Consider the following 7,196-nt stretch of genomic DNA (forward strand, 5'->3'; position numbering starts at 1 on the left):
CTCAACAATTGACTCATACACTCATGACTGTGTGGCCAAATTCTGTTGTAACTCCATCTACAAGTTCTCAGATGGCACCTCTGTCGTTGACTGGATCTCGGTCAATGAGGCCGAGTATAAAAAGGAGATCAGAGAGCCTGTGCAACATGTACAAGATGCTGGAGGAACTCAGCAGGTCAAGGCAGCATCTGTAGAGGGAAATAGGCATTCATTGGTGCATTATCTTGAAGATATTGTTGTTGCTGGTCTTGTTGCAGGATTTAAAAGTTTTAGAATTCCTAAATCCAAAATGCAATGCTTAATAACTGGCCAGAAATGAGGAAAGTTAGGGATAGATAAGTTTAAATTTGGTGGGAACTCAAATAGAGATTTGTTATAATTTGGAGGACAGAGGAGAGTAAATGACTGATGAGATTATTAAGTGGGGTAAAAGAAACTATAAAAGATATTAGATCAATGGAATGTCCAGTTAGAAGAGATTGAATGTTAATGTTCTTTATTCTTTAATTTCCAACAGCGGGATTTGGAGGGTAAAAGAGCTTCACGTTCTGGAAATGTGAGATATATAGGTTTAAATTGTTGATTATCTGAAAGTGATAAAATACTTACAAAATACAACTGCTGAAAGCATTCATAGAGCTGAAAGTCTCTTCAAGCAGGTCTTTACAAGAGAATAAAGTGCTTCTTGAACCTGCTAAAGCCATCCTTATTCAAGAAATGGGCAGGGGTCTACAAGTGAAGCTGTCCATTGAATCTTCACCAATGGATTGGGTGACTCTGGGCTCAAGAGGAGGGGAGGTCCCAAGCACTGCATTGCTTGAAGTTTGCCCCATTGGTGACTCCTGCCTCTGGTTTAGAGATTTACAATTTAGGCCCATTACGAAGTGATGACTCCCAATCACTTTAAGAGTACTCACCATGAAAGAGGAGCATGCACATAAGTTTGTGCTTATCACTTGCTCCTAAAATGTGGTAAAGCATGGAATTTGAAATTTGCAGCATTTAGGCACACAATGCCTTGCACGCTTAGAAAATCATTCCACTTCCCCAAGTCCTTTAGAAGGTAGTGTTATTCCAATCTGCAGCCATATAAATGCATGTCATAAAGCCATAGACTTGTAGAATCATTTAGCACAGAAATGAGCCCTTCAGTCCAATTGCTCCAGGCTGACCAAGATTCCCATCTAAGCTAGCCCTATTCACCTGTGATTAGCCCATGTACCTATCTCAACCACTTCCTGTGGCAGCTCATTCTGATCTCCCTCTGGGGTAAAATGTTTCCCCTGGACTTCCAATTAAATCTGTCCCCCTTTCCCCAAACCTGGGAAATGAACTATACACATTAACCCTATCTAAATCCCTTTATGAACCCCAACATGTTTACGTAAATGGAGTCACGTTAGAGTCATCAGTCAATCAGGTTTGTGCTGGTCATCAAGCATTCAATGCCACTAATCCAATACCAAAGCAGATTTTATGTTTCTCACATTTCTGTCAATTCCCCACAGATTCTACCATGCCCCTACACAGATGGTGGCCATAAATCTACAGCATGCACGTATTTGGAATGTGAAGGCAGGGTTTGGTGGGCAACCTGAGCCACTGGTGGTCACAGTGCAAACGTGCAAACTTCACGCAGACAGCACCAGAGGTCAGGATTAAACCTCTGATCCTGGAGATGTGAGGCAGCAGCTCTACCAGCTGTGTATCATTGTGTCGTGTGAGAATTTCCAATCCATTGAATGCTCTAAGTACAGGTGTTCTCCCCCCCCCCCCCACAAAGGTAGAGTGTTTCTATGAAACCTTTCTTAAGCCGAAATGGCGTAAAGCGAAGAACCATTAATTTATATGGGAAAAATATTTGTAAAAGTGAAAATCCTCTTTGTAGTGCAAAAACAGGTTACTAATGTGGGTCTTTTGTAAAAGCGAAGTGGTGTAAAGCGAACATTCGTAAAGTGGGGGACACCTGAACAGAGTTTCATATATTTAGTACAGATACAGTAATTTAAAAAAATAATAATTTTATCTCACAGAAAGTACAAATGAGCAAAATGTAATCTTCACTGCCTTGCAGTGGTGCCGCACCTGAGAAGTATTATACAGTATGTTCAGTAATTCCATTTAAAATCAGAGAATGTATCTTGTTCTTCACAGACATCCACAGAAACAGAAGATTTCCTCAAGGAATGAGTGACAGTAAAAACGTTAGAACCCCAAAGCCCCCGACTCCCCCCTCCCATGCACGAGCAGCAGCAAAGCATCAACCCTCCCCTCCCTCATTTACTTCAGCAACTTCACCCCCCCCCACCCACCAAGCAAGCAATAGCAAAGACCCCAAGAAAGACCATGATCAGCAGTACAGCAAAAACTAATCATTCATCGGGCAGTTCAACATACCACAGGCTCTCTCTCTCTCCCTAGTAAAGGTTCAGAGAGGTGTCACGCTGTTACAGCGAGTGAGGAGAGCAACAAAGACAAATTGCTCACTTCTTTTCTGAGTTTGACAACAAACTCTCCCCCACCGATGAGATAAAGAGAGTGCGATCTGAATACCGAGTGCTCGACGGGCTGATCCACTTTTCCTGATGTTTCATTTTCTCCCACGATGCTTCAGCCGGCGGCACCAATGTTAGCGTCGGCTAACCCTGAAGGAGTGCTCGTCTTCTAGACGGCGTACCTGCGATATTGAGAATCAGCCGATCCGTCAGCCCCAGATGTGGGTTCCATCGCCACAACGAACGAAAATTTGAGTGTAGAACTAGGTCAGGATCTTCAACAGAAACTCATCCACCCTGAAAAGGGAAAAAGAGAGACATTAAAGGTAGAAATTAAGCTGTTCCTGCAGATGAGCTCACTGTCAAGAGCCATGGTAGTTCTATATGTGCTGGATTGGGATCTTAGTAATACATATAGCTGTCCTTGGATGCAATAATTAACATTTTTATGAATTATTAATGGTGTCTTTCATTTATGAATTTTACCTAACTCCAAATCTAATGACTTACAGACAAGTTTGAGGAGCTCCAGCAGCTCAGGAAACTCAACAGCTTAAGTGTGGAAGTCAGAACTAAATGCAACAGTTAAATACCTTTTTTCTCTCTTTTAAAAATTTTTTTATTGAATTTTCAAATGGTTACAGAAGGAAAAAAAATTATCAACCCTTCCCCCCTCCCCCCAACATATCCCTATAGAAAGAGAAAAAAAAAGAGAAAAAAAGAAAGAAAGAAAGAAAGAAAGAAAGAATGCCTGGATATCAGAAGATCCCCACATGCTCCATGGAGTTCATAATAGCTTTAGTATATATATTTATTTCTTTCCCCAAATAACCAATAATTTTATCTTTGGAACACCTATGTATTTAATCCTATCTTTTGTAAATAAGGGCACCAAATTTTCAGAAATATTTTGTATTTATCTCTTAAGTTATAAGTAATTTTTTCAAATGGAATGCAGCTAGAAGCTATATCTATTTTCATTTTCTTAATGTATGTTAAAATTCTTTTTCTTTTCACCAGTCCATTAAGCCCATTAACATTAAAACTTTAAAAATTCAGTAAATTAGTCATTACTTTTAACAGGGTTACTCCAGTCTATAGTAATACCTAACTTTTCAACTTTTGTAGTACCTTGGGGAATCTTTTCAAAATTCTCCGTGTTGCTATGTGTCTCCCCCCCTCCTCCCCCCCCCCCCCCCCGATTGTCCAGGCAAAGAAAGAAAGATTAAAGAAAAATAGATTATAAAGAAAAAAATAACAAAATACTCCCTACTACTGTTGTGAATAAAGAAAAAACACAACATTACCCCCTCCATTGTGCGGGTCATGGCAATCGCCATAATCACACACGTGAATCCCGTAGCAATCGATCCGAAGTTCCCCCAACTCCCCCGTAACATAAAGTATACACAAGAGAAGAAAAAATAATATCACTACTCTCGATTAATATTTCTCAAGTTTTTACCTTTCTCCCCCTGTATCATATAATTAAGAATATATTTAAATATTCTTCTGTCCTTAAACATCCATCAACTCCATTCACTGTCCCTGTCTTCATCTTTAATCAGTTTCACTTTTAAATCTTTGGCTGTGGTTAGCAAATATTTGGTAGTTCTTGTGCAAATTCTTCTGCATCCCGATAATCAGTAAAAGATCTTTTTCCGTCATCCAAAAAAATTATCAGGGTTGCCGGGTGGCGTAATATAAATTTATAACCCTTTTCCCATAAAACTTTTTCACTGGGTTAAATTCCTTCTTTCTCTTCAAAAGGTCATAACTTATATCAGGATAGAAAAGAACTGTTTTCCCTTCTATCATCAATGGCCTGTTTCTCTTTCTAGCACGTTGGGCAGCCGCCTTCAGGATCATTTCTTTATCTTGATATCTTAAGCATTTTATCAAGATTGATCGGGGGTCTTGATCAACTTGAGGTCTTGATCTTAAGGCTCTGTGAGCCCTTTCAATTTCAATTAACTGGGTTCCTTCTTCCATTTCCAAAATTTCCAGAATCCATTTTTGAAAAACATTTGTTGGATCCTCTCCCTCTATACTTTCTTTAAGTCCAACAATCTTAATATTATTTCGTCTGTTAAAATTTTCAAGTGCATCCACTTTTTCCAACAACCGTTTTCTTTCTGATGTCCAGACAGAAGTATTATCTTCCATTTTATTTACTCTATCAATGGTGTTTCCCTTTATTTCTTCCAAGTTTTTAATTTTCTTGTCCATTTTGTCCTGTCTTTTCATCATTTTATCAAACATAATCTTCATATTTTTAATCTTTTTTATTACTTTTAATGCTTTTAATTCATGCATTATTTGCACCAAAGATTTTTTTATGTCTCCAATATCACCTCCAACCTCTTCCTGTTGCTCTTCTTGGTTTGTCTCTTCATCTTCGTCTGATTTATCCAGAGAATCTGATTCCACCTCATATTCACTTTCACTTTCAGTTCCGATCATAGCTGGGATTTGTAGTTTGGGTTGCTCGTGTTTGCGCATGCTCCTTCCTTCATGCATGCGCAATTCCTGTTGCTCTTTTTTTTTGGAAATGGTTGATGTTGCCGCAGTTTCCTGTTCTGTATCGCCGGAGGTAAAATGCACTTGAGCCCGAGGCTCTTTCATGGCTGCTGGCCTTGATTCTTTTCCAACTTGTGTTGTCTTCAAAGTAGTAGTTTTCTTCTGCTTCTGTTTAGGAGACATATCTTAAGACAATCTTGAGTAGTTTATAAGTAAATTTTAAAAAGTATTTACTAACTTTTCTTCACTTAAACATTATTTTACTGTTTTTTTACGGGAGAGCTGGATTTTCACGTCTCAGTCCTACGTCATCACGTGACGTCCCCCAGTTAAATACCTTTGCATCATAGTTTGAAGGTCAGGATGTGAGGGAATTCATTCTTTCAATCCCTTGAGTAAACCTGTATCCATCCTAGCATCGGCTTCAGTCCCAAACCTTTCTACAATCCAAACTTTGCCCCCAACCATTAAAGTAATTCATGAACTTCCATTTTACCATGTCTCATGATATACTTTTTTCTAGTTCATCCATAATCTTCTCCTGCTGCTTCCCTGCTTCCCAGATGTGGCCCAACAGCACAAGTCTCACAACTCCCATTCAGGCTGGCAGCTAATCAAGGAATGGGGGGAATATAATCAAGGCACTGCCATTAATAGGAGCTCCACATCAAGTATATTTGCAGAATTTCTGACCACTGTAACCATACTCCCACTCTCTAACTCCCAATGACATAATATCTACCTTCTGCTAGTCGTTCCAGAAGCTTGCAAAAAGTCACTCAAAAAATTGTTTCTCTGGGCCTCTCCCTCAACTTAAACTTTTGCTCAATGCTGAAGTCAAACGATCTTTAAATGTGGAAAATCCCTAAACCCCTTCCTCATCATTTGCTTTAGTTTTCAGTTGGAAGCAGTGCCTTAAACTAGAATATGATTCCATAGGTGGTGGAAGCCTGAAGACTCTCAGGAAAGAAAACACTGCAAAGAGTGACAGGGAGAGGTCCTCCTCGAATAATTATAAAACAAACATTGCTGTACAATATGTCTCATACATGCAGCACACAAGATGTCTGGAAAAAATTTAATTCTGTAACCACAGAATAGAAAGCGTCCGTTATCTTCCAAGGCAACTATACTTTGTGATATCCCACTGCATGATATTTATTTACTGAAATAAATATAAATCAAGGTATTATAATCCAAAGACATTACATAAGATTATTTGGTTTTGTATTTTAGGAGTATCAATGGGGTTTAATGCTTCATATGTTGACAATTGTGTGGAAGGATGTTGGCTCAAACTGACATAAATGTAACAGACAGCTGAGGCACGCCTTCCCGACCAGATCACATGCAGTACAGACTCTTCAGTAGGCTGCATTGCAATGAACCAGCTGAAAATTGACTGGAACTTCTGAGCAGAGCCTGCTACTACAACAGTAGCTCTTCTGTGCAGAATAGTACATGTATGCCACAGACAAACATGTTAATTGCCCAAAACGACAGACCTCCTCAAAGAAATAACGAAAAGATCGGAACCAGGCAACTGCAATTAATGCTTGAGTGTGAAGGTTTTCTTTGCTTCTGCAATAAAATCTGAAATAAAATGTTGTAGATTTAGCATGTTTCAAAAAAAAAGCCACAATTTCAGTTTTCAGTCATGTCGCTTTGTCTGTACATAGAGCTCATTCCAGGATATAAACAACTTTGAAAAGTAATATCACAGAGTTTCAATTGATCCCAAGCATCATAAAATCATAAAAAGATACAGCATGGAAACAAGGATTTTAGCCCATCAAGTCAAAGTTAGCCATCAAGCACCCACTTTTACACCTATCCTAATTTAGCCAATGTAATCCTACCATTATAATCAATTCCTCCCAACATTAACTCCACCAGATTCAATCATTCAACTAAACACAAGGGGCAATTTACAATAGCTATTTAACTTACTAACCCACGCATTTTTGAGATCTTGTAGGAAACTGGAATACATGGAGGAAATCCATGAGGGAGAACATGTCATCTCCTGACACTGAAAGCAGCAGGGGTTGCAACCAAACCATTGATGCGGGAACTGTAAGGCAGCAGATCCACTAGGTGTGTCACTGTACTATCCTTGTGAACCATGTTGAGACAAGCAATTTTTTTCTTCCATGCATTTAAATTAGCTGGGAAAGTCTT

This window comes from Hypanus sabinus, chromosome 23 (assembly GCF_030144855.1).
Source record: "Hypanus sabinus isolate sHypSab1 chromosome 23, sHypSab1.hap1, whole genome shotgun sequence".
Classification (NCBI taxonomy): Eukaryota; Metazoa; Chordata; class Chondrichthyes; order Myliobatiformes; family Dasyatidae; genus Hypanus; species Hypanus sabinus.